The sequence below is a fragment of the Ailuropoda melanoleuca genome, chromosome X (genome assembly GCF_002007445.2).
Source record: "Ailuropoda melanoleuca isolate Jingjing chromosome X, ASM200744v2, whole genome shotgun sequence".
NCBI classification, from domain to species: domain Eukaryota; kingdom Metazoa; phylum Chordata; class Mammalia; order Carnivora; family Ursidae; genus Ailuropoda; species Ailuropoda melanoleuca.
Window position 1 is genome coordinate 14124134 of NC_048238.1, and position 24192 is coordinate 14148325.

Genomic DNA, 24192 nt, shown 5'->3' on the forward strand with positions numbered 1-24192 from the left:
ATGAACATCTGTTATGTACCAGTCGTGGTACCAGAGCCTTTTATGTAATGGTGGTGTTTAATCTTCATAACTCTTCTGTGACATAAATATCATCAGCCCCATCTTACAGACACCAAAATTTAGGCTTAGTCTAGTAATTTGTCAAAGTTTCTATTGCTAAGTGGTGGGCCGGGATTTAGAGATGGGTCATCTGATCCCAGCTCTAGTGACAGTTTTCCTCCAACTGACCTGTCTTGTATAGTACATGTCTCATTCTGCATTACATTCGAGGTATTTCTGCATGCCTTACTCACGTTTGTAAAATCCTTATGCGAACGGGGTATGACCCATAGTAGGTCACAGTAAATGTTCAATGGACTGAATTGCCTTAATCCAGTTGTATGACAGGCCTCGATTCTAATATTTTCCTACAGGGTTGGTATCTGCTCCATTATTTCCCTTTTGAGAACTATGACTACATCACTAAGCTTGCATCATTAAATTATTATTTATAATGGCCCCATGACTTTCTGTAGAAGCTTCATTCCTTATTCGATTCAGTAAAATTTATGAAGTATAGTACATTTGCTGTGCCAAGCCATGTAAAATCCACAAGAGGCCAACAGGGTTCCTGCCGTCAAGGAACTTACGGTCTAAAGTGAGGCAGAGAGATGTAAGTAGGCATTACAACGCACATTGTTCCTACTCTGATAAGAGTGGGTGAAAGGGGCTTGGGAGCATATTGTTGGAGTATCTCATCCAATCTTAGAGGTTATAGAAGGGTTCTCAGAAGGAGGAGAAGGAAATGCTAAGTTTTAGTTCCGGGGTAGTGAAAATTAAAATATGACTCTTTTCACAGACCCTCTGATACCCATTCATGAGATTTTACTGTGGAAACAGAAAGTGGAGGCTTTTCCGAGACAGGAACTGGAAGACAATATGAATCTGAAGCCATCCTAGGGACCCATCATCAGGGCTCCTGGTCTCCAGGGCTGCGAGTGCCCTACCATTAGCTGGACTTGGCCTCTCTCTGGATTCTTCCTTCTTAGGGCCCTGAATCCAAGTCTGGCTTTCTTCTGTATTTTCTTTCAGCTTTGACTTCCACCAGTAATTGCCTCCTCCTTGCAATGTCTCCTTTCACTTTCTGGAAGAGAAGGTAAGAGAGAGAGAGAGAGAGAGAGAGCCTGCTTGACCCAGATCATTAAAAAAAAAAAAATCAAGCCATACCCTTGGCTGCTGACCAGCCAATAGTTAGGCTACTCTTGAATCTGGTGCTCACCCTTGGTCCAGTCAACTATGGCATGAGGAGGGGCAGGACTGATTTAGGAAGTTCTTTTAATACCTAGAGAAATAATACAATGGATAACAGGTGAGCAGGTTAGAAAAATCCAGGACCCTGTGATTTTCATTGTACCAGGGTGGGTCTGTGGATCCCTTGCACTGGGATCATTTTAGCTGTGGTTTCACCATGCTTGTTAATGCCATGCCCTAGAACATCATCATTTCTTTGTCATTAGGGGCTCAGAGTATTATTTCAGTATTTAGGAATTGTCCCTCTCCCCTCCCAGCAACAACTGGTTGTGGACATAGGCCCTCATTGATAGAGATGGCTCATTCATTTCTTCTTCAGCAATCCATCCAGGTAGCCCTGCTCTGGGACAAGGATTGCTTCTAACCTGGAAACGTCCCTTCCACCAAGATGGTCAGCGAGTAGAATTCATTAAGTCCAGGAAAAAAATGACATCTTTAGTTTCACTAACCTTAAACTAAACTTTGCTATTTCCTTCAATTTCAAAAAGACACAAACCGTAGTTGTGTTACCTGTAGTTGTGCCTTGGTCGCTAATAGAAGTCATAGGCATTTCTGCATCATGTTACAGTTCCTAGAGAGATCTCAAAATGTGCTCATTACTTCAAAATCCATGGTCGTATTAGATTCGCCACTAGATCTTGTTATTTCATGTATCGATGAGCACACACAATATTCTGTGACTAATTATCTGTTTAGTGTTTGGATAACTGCATTCTGACACAATATATTTGCTTGACGATTCTGTATGTTGTATTTCGTGCATTATGAATTCTGAGAAGGGGTGCACAGGCTTCACCAGCCTGCCAAAGGGGCCATGGCACAGCAAAGGTTAGGAAGCCCTGCTCAAGGCAATACTCCTCTGATGCACATACTCGCTGTGGAGGCCCCTGCTCCCCCTGGGCTCTCTAACTCACTGGGGTGCTACTGGTGTGTATTAGTCTGAAGGACGGAAAGCCCAAAGCTGACATCCTACAGTGGTCCTAGGGAGAGCCATTCAGGTGGTTTGTAGTCAAGGGACAAGGCTATACAAGGAGTAGAACAATAACTGAAAGAGGATGGTGGCAGGAGGCTTTTGCTGAAAGCCATCCTGATTCACACACCCCATGGTATGTGTATGAACTTGCTCCATGGAGTGCATGTCTTCTGCTATGGCATTGATCTGGCCCCATGTGGACTGTATGAGTCCGACAGGCTTAAGTCGTTGCCTCCCTTCCCTAGTTTACGAGGAAGTAGAGTGGGCGTAGTTTCTGTAGGAGCCCAAGTCTGAGTCTGTGGGGCCCTGTTGATTGATAGGCCATTTGATGCCCTTGGAGCTCATTTGGGCTGTGTTGTCTATGCCTTTCCCATTGGAGAGCCAAGTAAGAGAAGCTGCTAGGTGGCTGGGATGAAGGCCTAAACTCAGGCCAGAAGGAATCCCAGAAGACATGGATGGGAGGCAAGTGGAGAACTCTTCCTGGGCACCATCTTTTCAGTGTCCTGAGCTACTGCCAATCGCATTCCAGGTGGACGTTAATGTAGGTTAGCTCTGAGGCTCCCTCAATACCTAGACTCAGGACTACTGACTCCTCCCCTATTCGAGTAACAAGCAGTCCATCCCCTCACTTTGCTGGCAAGGAGTTTATAAGCTCAGTTCAGCAGCTGAATGTTGGCTTGAAGGCTGTGTGGGGGGAAGAGCACAAGGTTGTTGCCAGGAGACTGAGGTGCTAACTTGTACTGTTCCAGTGACAACTGTGTGATCTTGGGAGTGCCGTACTGCCTCTGTCCACTTCGGTTTCCTTATCTGTTAAGTGAGTTCAGTAGGTGCCCTCCTTAGAATTCTTAAGAGTGTCAAAGGGTATGAAAACACGTGGAGAAGAAAAAACTTTGTGAGAGCTCAAGGGAATGGCATAGGACACCTGTGGACTCCATCACAAGGGCCTCGTGGTGATTTCATCTTGTCTTTCCACTGAATGTTCATCGAAGAGAAGAATCTGAAGGGTTGAGGTTTGTTTTATGCCTGGCATAGCTGGCATACTTGGACCAATACTTGGTCACCCACGAAGTTGCAATGAAAGGGCTTAATTTTATGCTCAATTAGAACAGAGTCCTTACTGGTTTCCAACACTTACTAGGGTTGAACTCTGAGCTTGAGGATGAGGGACTGGAGAATAGGTGGATTTCCTACCTCCTGGGTCCAATTTGGCCATCCCAGATGGTCCCAGAAGAGAGGGGATCACCGGTAAGAGGGAAAAGCAAAATGGGATCCCCTCTTTGATTTCCCCACCTACTACCCTTGTCAGGGGCTGGCATCCCCACAAACTAGGAGCTGGAATCCCAAGGGTTTGGAGGGATCAAACAGAAGTTTTCATCCAAAAAAACGGCTGGGAATTGTGGAGTTGGAAAAGAAATTTAGCTATTGATCTGGACTAACAGCCAGCTCAGTAGCTACCGCTGGCTGCCTCCCAAGACCGGCCCTCCTCCTTGTCCTAATCCTCCTCTGTCTCTTCCTCACCATCACATCACCATCACAGTCATCACATATTGCATAGCTCATCCCTGTGTGGGGCACCGTGCCAAGTGCTTTACATACACAGTCTCACTTAGCTCCCATAACCAGGCTCAGCTGCACTAGGCATCTGAGGTTTAGAGAAGCCCAATGACTTGCCCACCCTCAGAGCTGGTGGAATTCTAGAACTGCAGATCGAGCAGGTCTGCTTGAACCCAAAGCCCATGCCCCTAACCAGCATGCCATATCCATTTGCTTTGGCACTCGATAAGGGTGTGATGAACACATGAGCAAATGGATAAAAGAGTAAAGACCACAGGGTGAGGAAAGGACTGGGGAGGGGATGTCATGGTAGTGGATTTACTGGGGTATCATTTAATCTTTTACTGTCTCTCTGCTTCCCAAATAGTATAAACCCTGTTGCTCTGTCCCTGTAAATCTCAGCTTGGAGTTGAACTGTTTTTGCTCGATGTGGCAGTTGAACCCCTCCCTAAATGTAGTCGTATCACTTCTAAGGAGTGATGTGCCATGAACTGAAAGGTGGCACTTGGTTTGTAAGCAAGGCAAGAAAAACTGAGTTGTTCACAGAATTTCCTGGAGGCTTGCAGAGAAGTAGCCCCCTCATAAGAGGAAGAAATTAAGAATTTGCAGAGGGGATGCGGGATCCGTTTTGATACCTGTCACCTCAGCCCGCCAGATCCCAGAGTGGACACTGTGTCTTTTTAAGGATGGGCAGGCCAAGGGGTCTGGGTTTTAGAAAATGTGGGTTCCTGGCCCTTGGGAAGTCTTAGGCTAAATTAGAGAATGATGTCCAATTGTTAACCCAGAAGGGTTTGCGCTATTGGTTTACAAAGATGTGCCCAATGTGAGGCCTCTGAGCCAATCTAGATAAACAGAGACCACCAATAATTGTCACAGACCTGGGGTCTCAGACAGGGCAGGGGAGAGAGGAAAGAGAGCGGAGCTGCTTTCACCCAATCCAAGCATCCTCAAATCCATGTTGGGGATCAGTAAACTATGAAAACAAGAAGAAAAAGCTCCAGAGAAGAGAACCAGTTGCAGCTGGCAGAAGAAACCTACCATTGAAACTGGTAATGCCATTTTAATTAGGCTAAAGCGTGAATGAGAACTGTGTTAAGACCTTCTCCTTGGTGCCCTGGGTCGCTGGGAGAGAGAATGCGCTTCCTTTGTGTGCTTTGCCAAAGCCCACCAGCTGCCACCTTGCAGGAGAGTTACCTCTGAGTCACTGGTTTCCAAAAGGTTGACAAGCAGACTGTGTGTGGCTGAATGAGAGGGGCCTGTCTTTTCTTGATCCTGCCAGCTTAGTCCGGGACTCGAGCCATTACAGTGATGGCCCTGATGTGTAAAGAGGTTGGATGTTTCAAGAAGCTGTTGCGAAAGCGGATTGGAGGGGAGCAGGAAAAATAGGGAAGGAGCGAGTAGCTGTAAGACCGGGCTGGGCTTTTTGAGGCTCAGATGCCCAGTTTTCTTCCTCTCCTCGCTTCTCAGGTTAACATTCTTATAAGCTGATAGCATCTTGTGCTCCTGGCAGGTGGTGGGGGCGAGCTTTCGATGATGGTGGAGGCAGTAATGATGATGATGGTAATAAAAATGAGTGCGCATTTAACAGCCACTTTCTGTGTGCCAGGCACTGTTGTAAGTGCGTGACATCAATGAACTTGATCCTCGGGGCGCCTGGGTGGCACAGTGGTTGAGCATCTGCCTTCGGCTCAGGGCGTGATCCCGGCGTTATGGGATCGAGCCCCACATCAGGCTCCTCTGCTAGGAGCCTGCTGCTTCCTCTCCCACTCCCCCTGCTTGTGTTCCCTCTCTCACTGGCTGTCTCTATCTCTGTTGAATAAATGAATAAAATCTTTAAAAAAAATGAACTTGATCCTCATTCTAGTCCTTTGATGGGGATTCCACTATTATCCACGTTTCAGGGACGAGGAAGAGGCCAAGAGAAGTGAAGTAATTAACCCCAAGACCCTTAGCCAGCAAATGAGGATTCAGAGCCAGAGACTTTGGCATTTTGACTAGAGTTAGATCTCCAGTGGGTTTTAAACTCAAGTGTGGAGAATATCATCTGCAGAAGAAACTCAGACGTTCAGTTCTCGGAGGTCAGGAACCACATATGTCATGCTCACTGTGGAATGCAGCGCAGAACATTCTAGGCACAGTCCTTGTGTTCTTTCAGTGCTTGCTGACTCACTGATTTTTAAAAACCAAGTTTTAGTACATTTTTTGCAAGTTAGATATTTTAGGCAAAACCAAATTAATAGCTTGACATCAAAATCTTAAGTACTAAAATGATTATTTCCTAGGATCATTGGTTTTTGATAAGGCAGAGAAATGTGCTACGAGACATGGAACTTTGTTACACACAATTTAATGGGCGAGGGCTTACATTTGTGGTTCTTCCTTCATTCACTCGTTCTATAAACATTCCATTGAGCATTTACTGTGTACTAGGCCTTGTATTAGGTGGTAAATGCAGAAAAATGAGTAAGATGAGGTCTTTGCGCACAAAGAAGTCCTGTATGGAGATAGATGCATTCGGATGTAAATATGTATACACGTGGGTATAGGCAGATGCCGCCTCAGTCCAGCCCGTCCCTCAGTTTCCCTTACGTGCTGTCTGGGTCTCTCCTAAGGCTAAGACTTACGTTGTTTGGCATGGTGTTACAGTTTGGCTTGATGCGTGTTCATGTGCTCACGTGTGTCTTTTGTCCAGTAAGGGTTTATCAGCTGCCTGAGACAAGTTCCACTGTTACTCACCTTTGTAACCTCTAGAATAGTGCCACTCCCGGGGTGGTCCGTGAACTGGCAGCATTCACATTGCCTGGGAGCTTATTAGGAATGCTGAATCCTGGCCTCATCCTCAGACCTACTGAATTGGTAGCTCTGGCGGTAGGGCCCAGGAATTTGTGTTAACGTTTCTCCAGGTGACGCCAATGCAGGCTCAAGTTTGAGAACCGCTGCTAAGGTTGGAACCCAGGTCCTGTCATGTGTGGGTTCTTGGTAAATAATCTTTGAGTCATTGCATGCTCACTGACATCGTGTGGGGGAAGTGGGTTGGTCTTATTAGGTCTGGGCATGACTCCAGGTATCCATTTTGCCAGGTCTGAGGAGACTGTGGGGAGAGGGAGTCATATTTCTTTCCCTCTCAAAAAATTTGGATGGATGCATGTCAGTGGCTGGGAATATAGACTCCAACAGCATTGATATGGGAAATGGTGAGCAGCAGAGCATGTGACCGGATGGGACCAGAGTGAATGGGCCAGCTCCTAATGAAGGGCGGGAGATAAAACAGGGTGAAGTGTGAACTCCATGTGGATGATTTGGGGCAAGATGGTAAAGCCACACATTGGCAGGAATTGTATGCTTGGGACTCTTGTCTGTTTCAGGGACGTATTACAAATTAAAGCCTCCCTGTTCCTGCGTATGTGGCAGAGCCTGTTTGCACAACCATTTCCCTTTTCACTTTCTCGAACTCTCTCCTCTCTCCCAAGCTCCTTCCTTCTTTCTACCTAAGGGGGTATTGTCCAGATTTTGAGCAGGGTTAAAGATAACCCACAGCATGACATTTGTTGAGGGCAGGGATGTGTGGGCTTCTGTGAGTAATCAGCGGCTGTTTCTGGAGTCAGTTTTAAGGAATCTCCCTCCCTCAATAGTGTGATCATCCCCTCCTCCCAACACCTCTCCTCACCCCCACCCCCCACAAAACCTTGCATAAGAGCAGTTGGCTTAATATAATAAAATACAGCTTGGCATCGTGAGCTACATAAACAAGAGGCATTTAATAAACTGCGTAGCGTTTTGGCAGTCGGAGGGACAGTAGCAGCCAAAGGAGACACATATGGCTGGCTTAGTAGCATCCTGGACTCATGGGAAGAGGATGCCGGCTTTAGATCCCTGTGATGAGGAGGTGGGGTGAACAAGGGGTCAGATAGACTAGGGTGGCTCAACATCCTTGGGGACTGGGCTGTGCCCAGGTTTTCCCAAGAACAATGCTTATTGATTCGATCTGAGAAACACTTATATAGTGCTCATTCTGGGCCAGACACTCTTCTCTAAGCGCTCTATACTTTATTTTAAGGTAGTCTCTATGCTCAACATGGGGCTTAAACTCACGACCTGGAGATCAAGAGTCACATGCTGTACCAACTGAGTCAGCCAGGCACCCCAACTCTTTACGCGGTTTTAAAGTATGGCAATGAGCATTAGGTGTTATGCGCAAACAATGAATCATGGAACACTACATCAAAAACTAGTGATGTACTGTATGTTGACTAACACAGCATAATAAAAAAAATCAGCTTTATTGAGGTATAATTTACGTACCATAAAATTCACCTGTTTTGAGTCTACCATTCAGTGATTTGGGGTAAGTTTACCGAATAGTGCTACCATCACCTCAATCTGATTTGTAGAACATGTCTCTCATCCCTTTTTTAAAAGAAAGGTTTATTTACTTATTTGTGAGACAGCATGTGCGAGCAGGCGGAGGGGCAGAGGGTGAGGGAGAGAATCTCAAGCAGACTCCCCGCTGAGCGTGGAGCCTGGCGCAAGGCTCAATCTCATGACCCCGAGGTCACGATGTGAGCCGCAATCAAGAGTCGGACGCTTAACCGACGGCACCAGCCAGGCGCCCCTCTGTCACCTCTTGTGCCCATATACAGTCAGTCCCCAGTTCCAGCCCAGCACAGGCAGCCACTAATCTTCGTTCTGTGCCTCTGTGAATGTGCCTTTTCTGGGAAGTCCATGGAGAGGATATCGTACGCTATGTGATCTTTTGTGACTGGCGCCTTTCACTGAGGTAACGTTTCTAAAGTTTGTTCGTTTTTGTTGCCAGATAGTATTCAAGGCTATGGATACAGTGCTTGACATTCATTACCTCAGCTTGTCGTCATAACAGCCCCATGGGATAGCTGCTTTTATTATCGCCATTTCCAGATGAGGAAACTGAGGTGCAGTCAGTAATTGGAAGGGTACTGGTTCCCACGCAGCCAGTGTGGTGTTAGAGGCTGTGTTCTTGAGCTCTCTTGCTTGTGCTGCCTCTCCATGGGTACGAAATACGTATTCATTTCTAATTTGGCATGTTTGCTTTATATAATGACCACTGATGTTCTAAAAATGCACAGCTTAGTTTTATGCAATCTGCTAAGATTTTCTCGAGTGCCTAATTTGTGCCTGGAACTTTGCTAGATGTTGTGAGGGATTGAGATAGGTTTCTCCTGTCACAGAATTTAACATTTTGTTCAGTTGATGAGACGCAGATGCACACGAGGTAGACTGTCTAGGGCCACATGGGGTCATATATGTTCTCGAGCCTAAATGCATACTCCAGGTATAGGAAGTCAGCCAGAAGACGCTGATGTCAGTGAGAAGAGCAGAGGAAAAGTTTTCAGAGGAGTTGGCCTTGAGCCTGTTCTAACCCCTTGGCCTAATCAGTCCCAAGTTACATGAGTAGAAGCTTGTGATTGTTGAGAGCCTGCCCTATGTCTTAATGTCCCTTCCACCCACAAAGTTTTTTGCTTGTTATATTCCAGCTTCTAGATCCCATCTGTGTGTCTATAATTATACCAAGAAGCTTTTCCTCTTTAGCTGTTTTTAATAGAAATGTCTTGAGCGGGTTTTGCTCTCTTTAGAAAAACTGGTTAGCCAAGGCACAGGGCTTGGGGGTGTGTGTGTGTATGTTTTAAAATGCTTTTACGACATATGTTTCTTGGGCCGGCTGCAGAAACCTGGCAGGCAAGGATGCAGGACTTAGAATAGTACACAGAACTGGATTTTAGGCTCCAGAAGGCGTGTTGTAGGTAGCTTGTGCTGTGTAACAAACCGCCCCAGAACTTAATGGCTTAAAACAACAGCCATTTATTTGGCTCACATTTCTGTTGGTTGTCGGCATAGTTCTTTAGCTCTGGACTGGTTCAGCTAACGTCTGTTGGGCTCACGTATGTCCCTGTGGCCAGCAGGCAGGTTAGCTGGTGGCTGGGCCGTGAGTCTGGCTCTCAGCAGGCTGTCAGTCAGGGCAAGGCTCTTGGCTGGAATGCCTTAGTGTTCTTCATGTGACCTTTTACCCTCCAGCAGGCTGGCTTGGGCTTGTTCACAAGACAGAGGGCTCCCCAGAGCAGCAACAGAGGACAAGCCCCTGCTCCCAAGCACTTTCCCAAGCCTCTGCTGTATCACACTTGCTAATGGTCCATTGGCCAAAGCAAGTGACATGGCCAGCTCCAGTTCAAGGGGTGGGGCAATCAACTCCATCACTTGACAGGAAATCTGCTGTGTCCTATGGCAAGGGTGTGAATGCTGGGAGAGGACAATTGTGTGGCCATTTTAATAAGCATCCACAAAGTCAGAGCATATAATAGCAGTAAGGGCAGCCAATGTCTGTTAAATGCTTACCAGCTTCAGGTACTGTTAGAAGTAATTTATAAATGGTTCTTAAGGACTGAAATGACAACAGCCCTGAGTGCAAGGAGTTACTGCCCCCTCACCTTTCAGAGGAATAGCTTGAGTCCCTGAGAGCTTAAGCCCTTTGCCCAGCGGGGTCGCACAACCCGTGAGAAGGAGCCCCAGGAGTCTCATCCAGGCAGGCTGGCCCTAGAGCTTGTGGGCTTTTAACCCCTAGTGCCATCTCACCCATTACAGACCGACCGTGGGGTTTAGGTGATGTGCCACTTAACTCTAGGAACAGGACTGACATATACTAACATGTATTGAAGGGTTAGCGTGTGCCTGGCTCATTCCAAGCACTTGACCTCCATTGCGGCGTTCCATTCCCACAGCAGTCTTAGCCACGGAGGACTGCTTGTATCCCCATTCTGCAGGTGAGGAAACTGAAGCTCCGAGAAGAAAGCGAGGCATCCAAGGTTGCGCAGCTTGTACGTGCACCAGCGAAGATTCGAGTCCAGGTCTGGTGATCTGGGGCCGCTGCCTGGGTCGCAGCATCATTTCACTTACCCAGACTTTATTTTTGCAGTCTCCATTCATGGTGGTGGGGGAGAGGGATCTGGGAACTCTCCAGAACGTAGCTGATAATGAAAGAAAAAGGGAAAACGGACATCTAGAGACACAGCTAGAGGTGTCGTCATGGAGCGCGTGCCTTTGCCAGGGGAGTTGATTGGTTTGTCACCCACTGGATCTGGCCGAGCCAGCTGGGCACGGTCCCCAGTCCTGGCGGCGCCGTCCACATGGGCACATGAGTGGGCACCATGGTGCCCCTGCAGTGCTCTCAGGCTCACTCGTGTGGTTTTCCACATCAGAGAGATTCGTGAAGCAAATAAGACAGTGAAGCAAATAAAAAGCCTGACGACAGCTCATACGGTCACTACCATTGGACAGTGAAGGAAGACTCAGAAGAACTCGTTAACCCGAAAGCACGAGCACTCAAAGTACAAGGGTTGGAGGGTGTTGGTGTAGGGACAGATAGCCTGCAAAAAGCTCCATAGAGCCTGAGGGGGTCACTGTCCTCCTAGTTGGTACAGTAGTTGGTTCTTAGGAAAAAAGGTTAGATTATGTTCGTATGCTCTGTTGTTCAGGGGAGGGAATTAAATCACTTGGGAACACTGCCATAGATGATGACAGTGATGATACTGATCTTTCTCGAGTGTAGCACCTCATAGCCTCAGATGCCACATAAATGACATTATTGAAACTGATATTCTAGGGTCACAGTGGCCTCTTGGGGTCCCCGACTTCTCATAGTTTTGCCTCTTGGTTTCTGCAGGGTTGGTGTAATTCCAAGTGAAGAAGAGCCAGGAGGCCCCCAGTGACCGTTAAATCTTGTGAAAGAGCAGCTTTCTGACTCGAGAGGTGGCTGGTTCCCCACTCGGAGGGTTTGTTCCTGGTCTTCAGGAGGGTTTGGGAGAAGAGTCAATGTATGACAATAAGAAGCCATAACTACCAAATCCATCCAGGATTGACCAGTACCCTGGAAGGAGTCCCCACCTGCACACCCCTCCCTTCATAGTTCACTGATGGAGAATGGCTCCCGCTTCTGAAGCACGCTTGAGTTCAGGCGATAGAAAGAAAACGAAGATGATGGGAGAGGTGTTTGCTGTGAGTTTCTAGGCTTGCTCCAGCAGCCAGGTCCCAGGAACAACTTGGAAGACTCCAGTTCCGTGGTCTACTGGAAAATGTCTCACCACTGTGCTCAGCTAAAAGCTTCATCCTCCCTTTTATCCCACCATGGCCCTCCCTGACTTTGAGAGAAATTTCAGGAAAATAGCAGAGCAAATGGTCTCCAGTTCTCGTGTATAGCAGGGTCTGTTTTTAGGCCAGAGGCAGCCGTGTCACGGCGGCAGTGAATTTGTGGAGACAGGAGAGCAGGAGGACGCGGATAGTGGGGAGAGCCAGCCTCATGGAACTGCCAGCCTGCCAAACCAAGGCAGCTGTAGTGTCTGACGCTCTGGTTAGCAATACTCGGACACTAGCGTTATGTTTGCAAGATGCCCTCGATTCCCGGGAAGACAGATGTAGAACAGAAGATGGGCAGTTGCCACCCGATTGCGCGCTTTCTGTGGCTGGAGCGTGATTGACACGCAAATGCGTTCTCGCCAGGGTGCTGGGAGAGCTGTGGAGGGGGTCACAGGGGGGACCCATGTAGCAGGATAAGGTGGTTTGAGTGGTCACAAATGTGGATGATAGGTGTTTGGGGTGCAGAGGTTGACCGGGCTCAGGCTCGGGAGCTTTGAGATGGATTTGGCAAGGAGTGCGGGGATACTGCAGGGCGAGTCAGTGATGCAGTTGACTGCTCCACTCGTAAAAGTCTTCGGAAATGCCCCACAGCAAAAAATATGGAAGGAATTAAAGTAGCACTTTGGAGGCCTCCATTGAAATTTCTTTTCTGTGTGTCATATGTGGTCAAGACAGCAGCAGACTGCATAAAAGGAAAGGGCTCTCTGTGCCCTTGTCAGCGTGGGGCTCAGATGGGGGTGAGGCTGTTCATTGTTAATACTTGTAATGGTATTTGCGGAGGGGAAGAAAAAAAATGAGATTCCCTTTGGCTAATTTCTCAGATTTCTGGAGTCATAGATGAAGGGGCAAGAATAGGGCTGTGTGTGTCTCAGAAGCATCTGCTTTTCTAGGAAAAAAAAAAGTACTACACAGTGGAAGCTAGGATATAGGAGAGCCTTCTCTTTTTCTGAGAACACACCATTTTGGGATGTGTTTTTGTTTTTCATCTTTTCATACTCGTATGTGCAGCAATTTTCATTTGTCTGTTCACCTCATCTATTGGTTGATGGATTGACTGGTTGACTGATGCATGCCTCATCTATTTTTAAAACATCAAGTTCTTCAGAGTGTGGTGCTGGTTTATCATGGATAATATCCCACATGCCAAAGCCGTTTCATACACGTTTCCTGGTGGAGTTCTGGTCTGGCTGGGTGCTTACCAGTGGCACCTTCCCGGCCCCAGGCAAAGCCGCTTCCCCAGGGGAAGCTTGCCCTCGGCATATAACAGAATTTGCATGCATCGCATGTGGCGATTAGTCGTGACCTTGAGTGTGTAGCACGTGCCGCACAATGGCGTGCATCTGCACGCACGTGCCTTCCTGCAAATGCAAACAGCACAGACGTGCTCATGGTGAGGGCATTCAAATAAAGTTTGCCCTTCTGTCCTGGCGGGCATCATCTTTACTGACCACGAGTGAGCTGCAGTGGGGTAGGCGGGCGGGCAGGCAAGGCTGGGGAGGAGGAGACAGAGATAGCATATGGAAGCGTTTGGAAAACAGATGGGGGAAGTCTGGAAAAACCCAATTTGTTGTCCTCAGGTATGTTAAGAAATGTCTCGATATTAGGACGTTAGGATTTCAGTGCTTAAGATAGGTTAGAATTAGATGATACAAAGCAACTTCCCAGGTAGGATTGGCATCTAACTAAACAGTGAATAATGATGTTTACTCCGGGGCCCATCAGTCATTGGAAGGCAAGGGCTCAGTATTCAGCAGGGTTTGAGGAGCAGGAGTTGGCCGGCGCTGGTAGCCAAGCACCTCTTAGTGGAAAGAAAAGAGTCTGAAAATAATCTTATTGTAATCTCGTCAACAATAAAATGGAAAGGAGGAACAGAAAGTTTCTTTGCATCTCTGGTCTGGCAAAGAAGCCCTTGCCAGGAAATCTGTTATCCAGTGTCAGACCTCTAACATCTCATTTTTAATGATCACCTCTGAGGGGCTTTTTTGATGCAGTCCAAAAACGTAGACCTTTCTGCCCCAGGCGATGCCCCCATCCAACTTTGATGCCATTGGCTGTACTTTTAGAGGTGACAGAAGCTCACGTGACGTGCTTGATGCCACGATGGGAGAAACCGGGCACTATCTTTGTAGGTTCCTCTCATGGGCGTCCATTGAAGAAGTTGGATTTGCAGTCACATGTAAGCCCTGGGTGTGCCCACAGTCCAGCTGTTAATGTTCCGGGGCCAGTGCCCCTGCAATCAGCATCTGGCCCTGGGGTGAGAGCTGAGAAGGCTAGGCGGCTTCAGAGCTCTGGTTCTCAGACATGGTGCCGTCGAAGGACAGCCCTGGGGCTCCAGCCACACTCTGAAGCCAGCGTTCTCCTCCCCATCGTTTGATCCTTAGCTCCTCTCCTCCCCTACTTTCCCTTGAGGCTCCTAATGAACCAACATGGTCCTGTTGAAGATGCCTTTTCTTTCTTTTAAATTGCAAAAGAAGACACAGAAATGTACTTTTACTTAGAACGGGGGGGGGGCATCTAGTTTCCCCCAAACTCTTGCTCTTTCCTTTCAGTGTCAAACACAGCATTTCATCTCTTGGTTTCATTTCAAACTCAACGAATAAACTTAACAAGGTTGCCCTGTCACAGTGCCTTCAGGGTGTGGCTCATAGAGGGGTGGTGTCAGCTTTCCCAGGGATTAGAACTGGATTTTAGGTTACCATTCTTCCTAATGATCATATTGCCAATTCTAATTGATCCTATTTCTAGAACCTGAATTTTCTTAAAGTTGCTACCCTAGATACTGTTTTTTTTCAATTTAAATTAATTACTGTCTCACTAATTATTTACTTAATTGGCTCTTAACCCAATAATTGGGCAGCCTGGATTTTAAAAGAAAAAGCAAAAAAGAAAAACCAACCAAGCGAAAAACCACACAAGGATTTTTTTTTTTTTCTTAACCAGAAGTATTTCTGAAAGATCAGATGATCAGCCCTGTGATATGTGGGCAAAACTAGGGTACAACATTGAAAGAAAGAAACATCATGTCATTGATAAGAGCTAAGGTTCCAGGTTAATTGGATTTTTTTTTAATTTGGACAATTAAAAGCATGTGAAATACACTTATGGACTCTTGATGGGAAAGGACAAATTTGTGGATCTGAACATATTAATATAAATCATCATAGTGATTTTTTATCTCTTACCACACCACACGTCCACGTTGGGCATTTGAGAACAGACTGTTTCTGCTTATATTATCAGCATATAAAAGTGGACTCGCTAATCCGCTGTAATAGGCAAAGGAAACAAAGCCATGCAATTTCTGGGCACAGCACGAAACTCTTACACTCTTCTCACCTGCATCATGCACTGCTGGGTTTTATGTAGTGCTATTTGCCAGGGTTAAAAAAAAAAAAAAAAGATAAGGAATAAGCTCACCATGACATCCAAAATAATAAGGCTCTTCACCATCGATCCTAGTTTGTAAAACACTTTAAAAACCATTCTGTTGCAGCTTGAGGTGTGAGCCTTCGGCAGGGTCAGCCTTATACCAGGTGGCCCGAGAGAAGGGAGCGAGTCTCAGCGTGGGGCTCGCTGCTTCAGTGTGCCATTTGAAGGGATTTCCAGAGAGTAACGTCCAGCCTATGGGACCAAAACCAGGGATCACACAGAGGTCTCGTTACCATCAGAGTTTGGCCTCACCAGGAATTCTTTTACGGTACATTTTGAATTGAAGCATAACAGGTGCAAAGAGGTATACCACCGTGAACCATCCAGCTTGACGAAGCGTTAGAAGCTCAAGAAAGAACAAGAAACAGAATATGACCAACGCTGCAGAGGCCCTTCTTGTCTCTCTGTACCCCACCCCCAGGATAACCACTATTCTGACTTCTAACACCATAGATGCGTTTTGCTTGTTTTCACACTTGATACAAATGGAATCATACAGTACATGCCTTTTCGTATCTGGCCTCTTTTGCTCGACATACGCTTGTGAGATTCAACCCTGTCATCGGGTCTGGCAGTGGTTCATTAACTCGCGTGGCTATATTGCGTTCTGTCGTGTAGATAGGCCACAATTCATTTATTTATCTCGTTTGTTGTACATAGGCATTTGGGTATTTCCCGGTTTAGGGCTATTACTAGTAGTGCTTCTGTGAACATTCTTGTACGTGACTTTTGGAGAACAGGTGTTTGTATTTCTATTGGGTACATATCCAAGAGAGGAAATTCTGGATTATTCAAGAGAGACTGTTTAGCCAGAAATTTTGTTTTATTTCTGCCCCTCATTGTCTACACATGAAGGTAGTTATGGGATTTTAGGACTGGAGGGGGCCTCACAGACTATATACCTAGCCAGTGTTTTTCTGATTCACTCTAGGAGCTCAGGAGTCTTCACTGACGGGGGAGAGAAGCTTGGTGGGGCTTTGGGGCGCTTGGCCTTCAACCAGAACAAACCCCTTTTATCTGACTCATAGACAGTGTTGGAATTCCACACAATATTTTGAGTTCTGTAGTTAAAAAAAAAATTTGAAAACAGGTGATTTGGGTTCATTATCTTCACTTGAGAGAGGAGAAAACAGGCCTACATGACAGATGCCAGGACCCATGGACCTGGATGATGCTGGCACTTTTTGGGTGTTACTGTGCTCCGTCCTCGCATCGACCCTACAAGGCGGCCATGTCCTTATTCCTATTTTACAACTGGGGAAGCTGAGGTGTAAAGCGGTGAGGTGACATTCCAAAGGAAACGTGTCTAAAACAGAGCTGAACTCAGGCTGTCTGACTCCAGGGCTCCGCTCCTTCATGATCCAAACTGGAATATTCTGCCCCCACGCACTGTCCATTTCACAATCTCTCACTGTCAAGGGCCCGCATGATGTGTTGTGGTGACAGTGGTTGACCCTTCTGGTCCAAGTTTTTGTTTCTCTGGCAAAGTTATTGCCCAAGAAGCCACTGTGTAATAGGCCCAAATTAAAACGATCCCCTCTTTTCTCTCTTCTGCTAAGCCCATTTCAGAGCAGAATTTAACCCTTTGTATTTGCGCTTCCACATGATAGAATCTTCTGTGATTGTTGTTGGAAACATGTGGTATGAGCACCATAAGTATTACCAGCCATTATCTTGCCGTTCTTCCTGCTCAGATTGCCCCAACCTCCTCACTGTGCTCTGGCCACAATGGCCTTCTTAATGTGCCCCAGGACCTTTGCATTTGCTGTGCCCACTAGCTAGAATTTTCTTTCCTACAAATTCTCATGGCTGGCTTTCTTATTTCCTTCGGGGCTCTGCTCAAAGCCGTCTGATTAAAAGAGGCCTTTCTGACCTCCCCATATAAAATTACCTCTCTATCTCTTTCTGCTTCCCAGCTTGCTTTGCTTTTCTTTAAGGCACCTCTGCTACCTGGCATGTGGTATTTTGAGTTGCTTTGTTTGTTTTATACTCGTTGACAGGAAAAGTAAGCTTCAGATGGGCCGGTGGGTTTTGTTCTTTGTGTATTCCTGGCACATGAATAAATACTGAATGAAGTGAACGGGTGCATGAATGAATGAATGAAACCAGCTTTAAAATTCAGAAAACTGATACCCAAGTTGGGTAGCTGGAGCCAGTATTTAATGGGGAAAACTTTGAGGGTGCTGTATCCTCTAACATTTCCAATATTATTTATTTTTGCATTCTCTCTTTTTTTTCTTGATTATTCTGCCAGATGGTTTATCTTTTCATTACCCTTTTCAAAGAACCAGCTTTTGGTTGGGTTGAGCCTTTTATTTTATGCCTTTCTTCTTGTTTGGCTCTATATTTATTTATTTCGGTTTGTATATGTCTGTTTTATCTCTGCACATTAAAGATGGTTTGAGAGCTGAGACCATATCCAACCACAGCTATGATGAGGCCTGCTGACGAGGTTAGACCTTCGAAGCTCCGTGGCTGGGAGTGCGCAGGTTAGACCACTCCTTCTGCTGCCCTCCCAGTTTTGCATAGGCCACTAGGGTAGAAAAGAGCACCACTTACATTTTTTAAAAATAATAGATTATCCAGTTATCATTTAAACGAAGCTTTTTTTAAAAAAGTTTTCATTTATTTATTTTAGAGATAAAGTGAGAGAGTATGAGTGGGAGGAGGGTCAGAGGGAGAGGGAGAGAGAGAATCTGAAGCAGACTCCTTGCTGAGCGCAGAGCCCAATGTGGGGCTCGATCCCACAACCGTGAGATCATGACCTGAGTGGAAACCCTCAACTGAAGAGCCACTCAGGTGTGCCTAAAACAAAGCTTTTCTAAAACAACATTTCAATTGATTTGGATTGGTTTCTAACCTGTGAATATGACTGCTGTTACACCATCATTTATTAATTCCCATGTAACAAATGTCTTCTATTGTTTCCAGTGTTACTTATATTATTTTACTGCTGTAATTAAAACCATGGGGAGATGAAGGTTACGCTAGAATGAAAAAGTTCAAACCACATTTTGGGGCTTTTTTTTCTCCTGGTCTAAGTGAAATCTAACTATGTTAGAAAAACAAGACAGAAAATCTATCTCTATAATTAGGAAATTAGCAGAGCCGGAATCAGACTGTAAGAAGGAGCATCGCTGAGGGATTCTTCTCCCAGGGCATATATAATCCAGTAGGAAATAAAGCCTTCGTGAACCAGGAGAGTCCAAGTGGTGGACCTTCAGGGATGGGAATGTGTGTTTGGGGGGCAGGGAAGGGATTGATGGCAGCTAAATATCTAGTTAAAGCACTTAACTTCTGGGGTGAAATCTCACTCCAGAGAACACTGAATGGTTTCACAGCAAGATGTCATTTGACGAACCCTGCTTATAAAGTGGTGGAGGAGTGATCGTAAATTTGTTCAGAGATTCTTGTGTCTCATTTTGGCTTTGGTTTGCAATCCAGTGGCTCGCTTTGTTCCCACGGAGTCTCCTGATGCCATGCCCACTTGTATTAAGATCAACGCATTTAGTTGGTACGTGAAATGTGATCGGGGAAAGCACCAAAGATTCTGCATGTTTGGGGGATTGTCTCAGACTTGAAGGGAGATCGGGGCAAGAAGTAAAGAGAAAGTGAAAGGGGGAGACAGAGGGGAAGAGCCACAGTGGAAGGAGAGCGACAGACACGTTTGGGCCATTAAGGGTAATGAAAACGCAGATCTGTGCTGCCCTCTTGAAGGTGAAAATTTCGCCCAGTCCAATTTTTCAGTCTCCCACCACTGAGGTCCACAGTGAGGAATGAATTGATTCCTAATGTTCCTTCCAGCTGGAACCCCCTTTGATTCTAAATACGTGAAAGACATTTTCTGCAAAGCAGGACAGCTTTCACCATCCCTTAGAGGTCAGTGATTATCTCTAAGTGCTGTTCACCTGTGAGCACAGGAATCGTTCCCTGCAAATCCTGTGTCCAGAGGCATGGGGTTCAGTGTGTGCACTCATACACCCAGGATAAGGCACTTTGTAGAGTCCAGTGGGAGTCAGTCCTGGATTCTTTGGTCCCCAAGGACACTGATCCAGTGGAATGGTGTAGCCACTACATGCAGAACAACTGTCACTGCTGAGTCCCTCAGGGTGTGAGACCGAAGGCATGTTTTCTTTTAGCAAATGGAATTCAAGTTCCAGACAGCAGCTGTAGCAGGAGGAAAGGTTTATATTCTATTTTTTTTTAAACGTGTCAAAGTAATGGAGACCATGTATTAGGTACAAGTTTGAGTAAGGGAGATTCAAATTTTCCAATGATCTGCAAAGAGTGCAAAGTTTGAATGTAAACACACATGATTTATTTACCACAGAATATCAAGAATATCAAGCCAAGCCAGGAAACATGAGTGTGCCAGTAAAATCTTGATAGATACCAGAAGAAAAATGAGAACCCAACTTCCTAAGTGGTGGGAAAGAATAAGTAGTGGTAGATGGAATTTCTTTTAAAGAGACCACATAGAAATAAGTGTAGTGTTCTTGAAGAGTGGCCCGTTTGTACCGGAAGCTCTCTTTTGACGTCTATGAACAAGAGAGATCACTGAGAGGGAGGTCGCGTCTTCCCGTTGGAAGAGTAGGCTGATTGTTTTTTTCCTCAACTCAATAACCAGTTTATTGTCAACCCGGAATATTCAGTTGTCAAGAAAGAACTCTTAAGGCTGTGCTGTTCAATATGGCAGCCACTAGCTGCTGGTGGCTACGGAATACTTGAAACGTGGCTGGTGTGATTGACGAGCAGATTTTTAAATGTAATTTAATTAATTTAAGTTTAAAACTGATATTTGGCTTTGTTGTTGGAAAAGTGTTAGTATCTGTGGAACAATTTTGGCATTCTGAGTGTACTCTCCAACCTTCTATTTCATGAAATCTAAATACAGATCAAGCATTGCTCGTAAAACTTTACCACCCAAAGTGAGATGCCTTTAAGGTGTAAAAAGCACATGGGAATTCAAAGACTTCATATGAAAAAGAGAATGTAAAATATCTCATTAGTGATTGTTTACATTGATCACATGATAAAATCATATTTTAGACCCAAGTTAAATGAAATACACAATTAAATTTAATTGCACCTGATTCTTTTACTGTTTTGTCTTTTTACTCTTTAGACTATGGCTCCTGGAAAAAGTAAAATTCCACATGTGGCTTGCTTTCTTGCATTAGAGTTTCGTGGGACAGTGCTTTAGGTACCACATTTGGTGGCTCCGGCTGGCTTTGCCACAGAAGATGTAAATGATTTGGGATCTGAGTAAAGTCCCTCTTGCCTCTGTGGAACTTCAAGTTACCCCTGCTCCTTCCTTCTGTTCCCTGAATCCACTGACTAGGTGATTTATCTGTCTCATGCCCATCTTGTGTGCTGAGAAAGCTAGGTTGTACTGAACTCTGACATGTTCTGTTTAAGCCTTAAGCTCAGTGAAGAATCTAGTTTGTAAATGGTTTCAGGACAGCGTGTTTCCTCCTCACAGCTGTCTCAGGCTGGAGACTTGTGTACATGAAGCATACCGTACTGGGGGTGCCTGCAGGATCAACGCAGGTGCCGGGGAAGTGGCTCTGGGCAGGGGGGAGTTGAACAGCCATACAACGCAACAGATATGTCAGCTCGGACCGTGAGCTGGCCCTTTAGAGTGGTCCCAAACTGAGGTGAGGAGGTTGGGCCATTGCGTCCTCCAAATGACTAGTCTTTGGATGTAGGTTGCCCCGAGGTGGGGGACTGACCCTGGAGGGAAGCAGCTCCCCTCCACAGAGCACAGTTTCCAGAGCGCTCAGCAGCCGGGGCTCCCGGGAAGGCGAGTAGTACTTCAATCTGGAATAGGGTGTCTGCGTAGCACATGACAGCATCTATCTACTGTGACATGTCCATCTTGCTCTAACCATCAGCCCCCAGCAAGACCCAGACCAGGGGAACTCAAACCGTCCCTGTGCCTGAGAATGAAGAGTAGGCCAGGCACCTTCTTGCATCCCTCTCTGTCCTGCCCTGGAATGAGCCGTAATTTCTGGAACACGGATAGATGAACGGATTGGGAGAAGAGGAGAGAAGAATGGAGAGGGAGAATAGAAGGCTGGATCAATATGACACAACCGCTCACAAATCCCCTGATGTCACACATATGCGGGGAGCCCAGTAGCCGTTGAGGAATGTGGGGCAGGAGGGGTGAGAAGGGAGCTGGTTTCTGAACGGAGACCCTGCCTAGTATTCCGCTGGCGAATGAATGCCGCTCAGATGGAGAATGACTGTCGCTCAGATAACACGCCAAGAAAGAGAGCAGGCCCCAGGCCCCAGTTCCTCCAGAAAGTGACCTGCAGTTGCTGCACAGGAAGTAAGAGCTTTGTAGCCGCTCGATCCCTGAAAGCTTGACTCTCCTTTTTCTCTGTGTGTCTGTCTGTCCGTCCATTTGGTGATTCTATTTTCTGTTTGCCCTTTTGTCCTTCGGGCCAAGTCTACATCTTCTTGGGAAGAATCTGCCCCTGCCTGTTTGTAAGCTCTGATTAATCAGAGCTGCCCAACAGCCTGTGCTCATTGGACAGGAGCATTCTCCCATAACCCTCTTCTTCTGCCAGTTATCTGTAATTTAACAGCTGTGTGTGTCACACGTGCCTGTGCTCACACAGGAATGCACATTCTCCTTAACTTACATACACCTCTAAAAGCACGTTAGTGCACGCTGGGTTAACACTGCCCCTGGCAACCTCATTTCCCTTCCTGCCCCCCTTTGTCCCTTCCTATCTCCAGCCGCCTTGCTCTTTGCCTCTCATTTCATGCTGCTTCTGAGAGAGAAATCTCATTATTTCTGATTTAGGGGCTCCTGTGCCCTCCCCTGCTACATGTCATGCCCGTTGCCAGCTTGTTACAACATCACAAGAGAATTCAGAGCTCTGATTTATCTGCCAGAGGGAACGACTCGGAGGGGGGGGATGGGAGTGGGACCGAGAAAGGGAGTGAAGGGTGGGCTGGGGGAGAGGATTGGCAGGGAAGGACCGCAGGTTTTAGACCTGCAATAGCTTTGGGATGCTTGTAGGAGTTGGGTTGGGCCACGTGACAGAGAGCATGCATTTTCTCAGAAGCCTACAGTAGAAGCAGGTTGGCATTTGTGTATTTTAGAGATGGGCTGGAGACGTGTCCCTGGGGCTCAGGCCAACTGTTGAGGAAAACAATAATGGGGTTTTTAATCCTCTCTCTTCTCCTCCTGGGATGTGGTACATGGTGACAATGGTCATATAGTTGATAATTTAGCAGCCCTCATAAGTCTATCTCTGCCCCATTCATGAGGCTAGGGGCAGGAGTTAGACACCTTGTGGTGGGTGCAACATATGGGCTTGGCACGTAGTGGGGGCTCAGGGAGTGTTCCCTCCATGTGTAATCAGCCGCGTCTCTCAGCTGCCTTTGCTTTGGTTCCCTGAGAAGCAGAGCCTGAGACGATGAGCCAAGTGTGGGTAGTTTCTTTGGGGGATTCAGGAACACGAGCAGGTCATGAGGATATGATACAGGAGAGGGGAAAGCCAATAAAGGAGCATTAGTAAGCTTAATCCTCCAGGAGAATTAGGCCACCCAAGAGGCAAGGGAGCTGGAGTATTTATACTCCAAGTCATTGGTTGGGCGCTGCATCTGGGGACATTAGTTCCCGAGCATTTCTAGTCCAGGTTATGCACGGGCAGAGTGGCCTTCCACAGCACTGGTGTAGGAAGACTGGCCCCCTGGCTCAGAGATGCCGGCACTGGCAGTTGGAAATCTGGAGCTTACCCAAAAGGCCTGAGGGATATGCGTGAGGCACTGACAGTATCTGCTGTAGTAGCTAAGATTCATTCATTCACTCAACAAATATTTATTGAGCTGCTCCTGCATTCCAGGCACTGTCCAAAGTGTTGAGGGTACAGCAATAAACAAAACACAGATCTCTTCCCTCAGACAACTTGCTGTCTAAGAAGGACACTTGACCATGAGGTGACCAACAGAAACAAAGTACACCAACTCTATAGCCTGTTAAGTGGTGATAATGCCGTGAAACAAAGACGGAGGCTCAGGGTTGCTGAGGGTGCCATAGCAATTCAGGCAGTCAGGGAAGGCCTCGGTGAGAAGTTGATATGAGAGTAAAACCTGGCAGGGATGAAGCATGTGGCTATCTGGGAGAAAAACATTGCAACCAGAGGAAATAGTAAGTGCAAAGGTCCTGAGGCAGGAGTGTGTGCCTGACGTGCTTAGTAGCAGCGTGGGCAAGGCATGAGGTGGTGGAAAGCGAACTCAGGCCATAAGGTGGAGTGACACTGCAGACCGTCAGGGCCTTGACAGTGATTGTAGGTCCTTTGTCTTTTACTCTGAATGAGATGGGGAGTCCCTGGAGGGCTTCTAACAAGTAAGGGACCTGTTGTGGCTTACGTTGCTGTGTTGTGGACATGATGAGGCAGGGCTGGGATAAATGGAAGCAGGGAGACCTATTAGGAAGCGCATCTTCTAAGACCTTCCACTTTACTTCATAACGAAGGAATAAAACACGAGAGTGGGAGCAGGCCTCTGGAGGGGCCTACAGGTGGGAACAGGCACGATGCAGTCTGCTGCATTCTGATGGCTAAAACCGGTCCTAAAACAAGCGTAGCTTTAAAGGAAGGAGAAGTAGACTCCCTTGTTGATGGGAAGAGCTGCCAAGTCACTTGGCATAGGGGTGTGGATACAGGAAGGTAAATTATTGTGGCCGTTTTTTGCAAGTAGTCTATCATGGCAAACAGTGTCAGATTGAACTTCCAATATCCCTATTCTTAAAATATCCTTGGGCCACT

At 46.5% G+C, this 24192-nt stretch overlaps 1 protein-coding gene across 1 annotated transcript in view; it reads left to right on the top strand.

Annotated features, from left to right (window-relative positions):
• The window catches only part of NHS (NHS actin remodeling regulator), a 340052-nt gene that overhangs the window by 73683 nt on the left and 242177 nt on the right, over positions 1 to 24192 (top strand). The gene's annotated exons all lie outside the window — the stretch shown is intronic.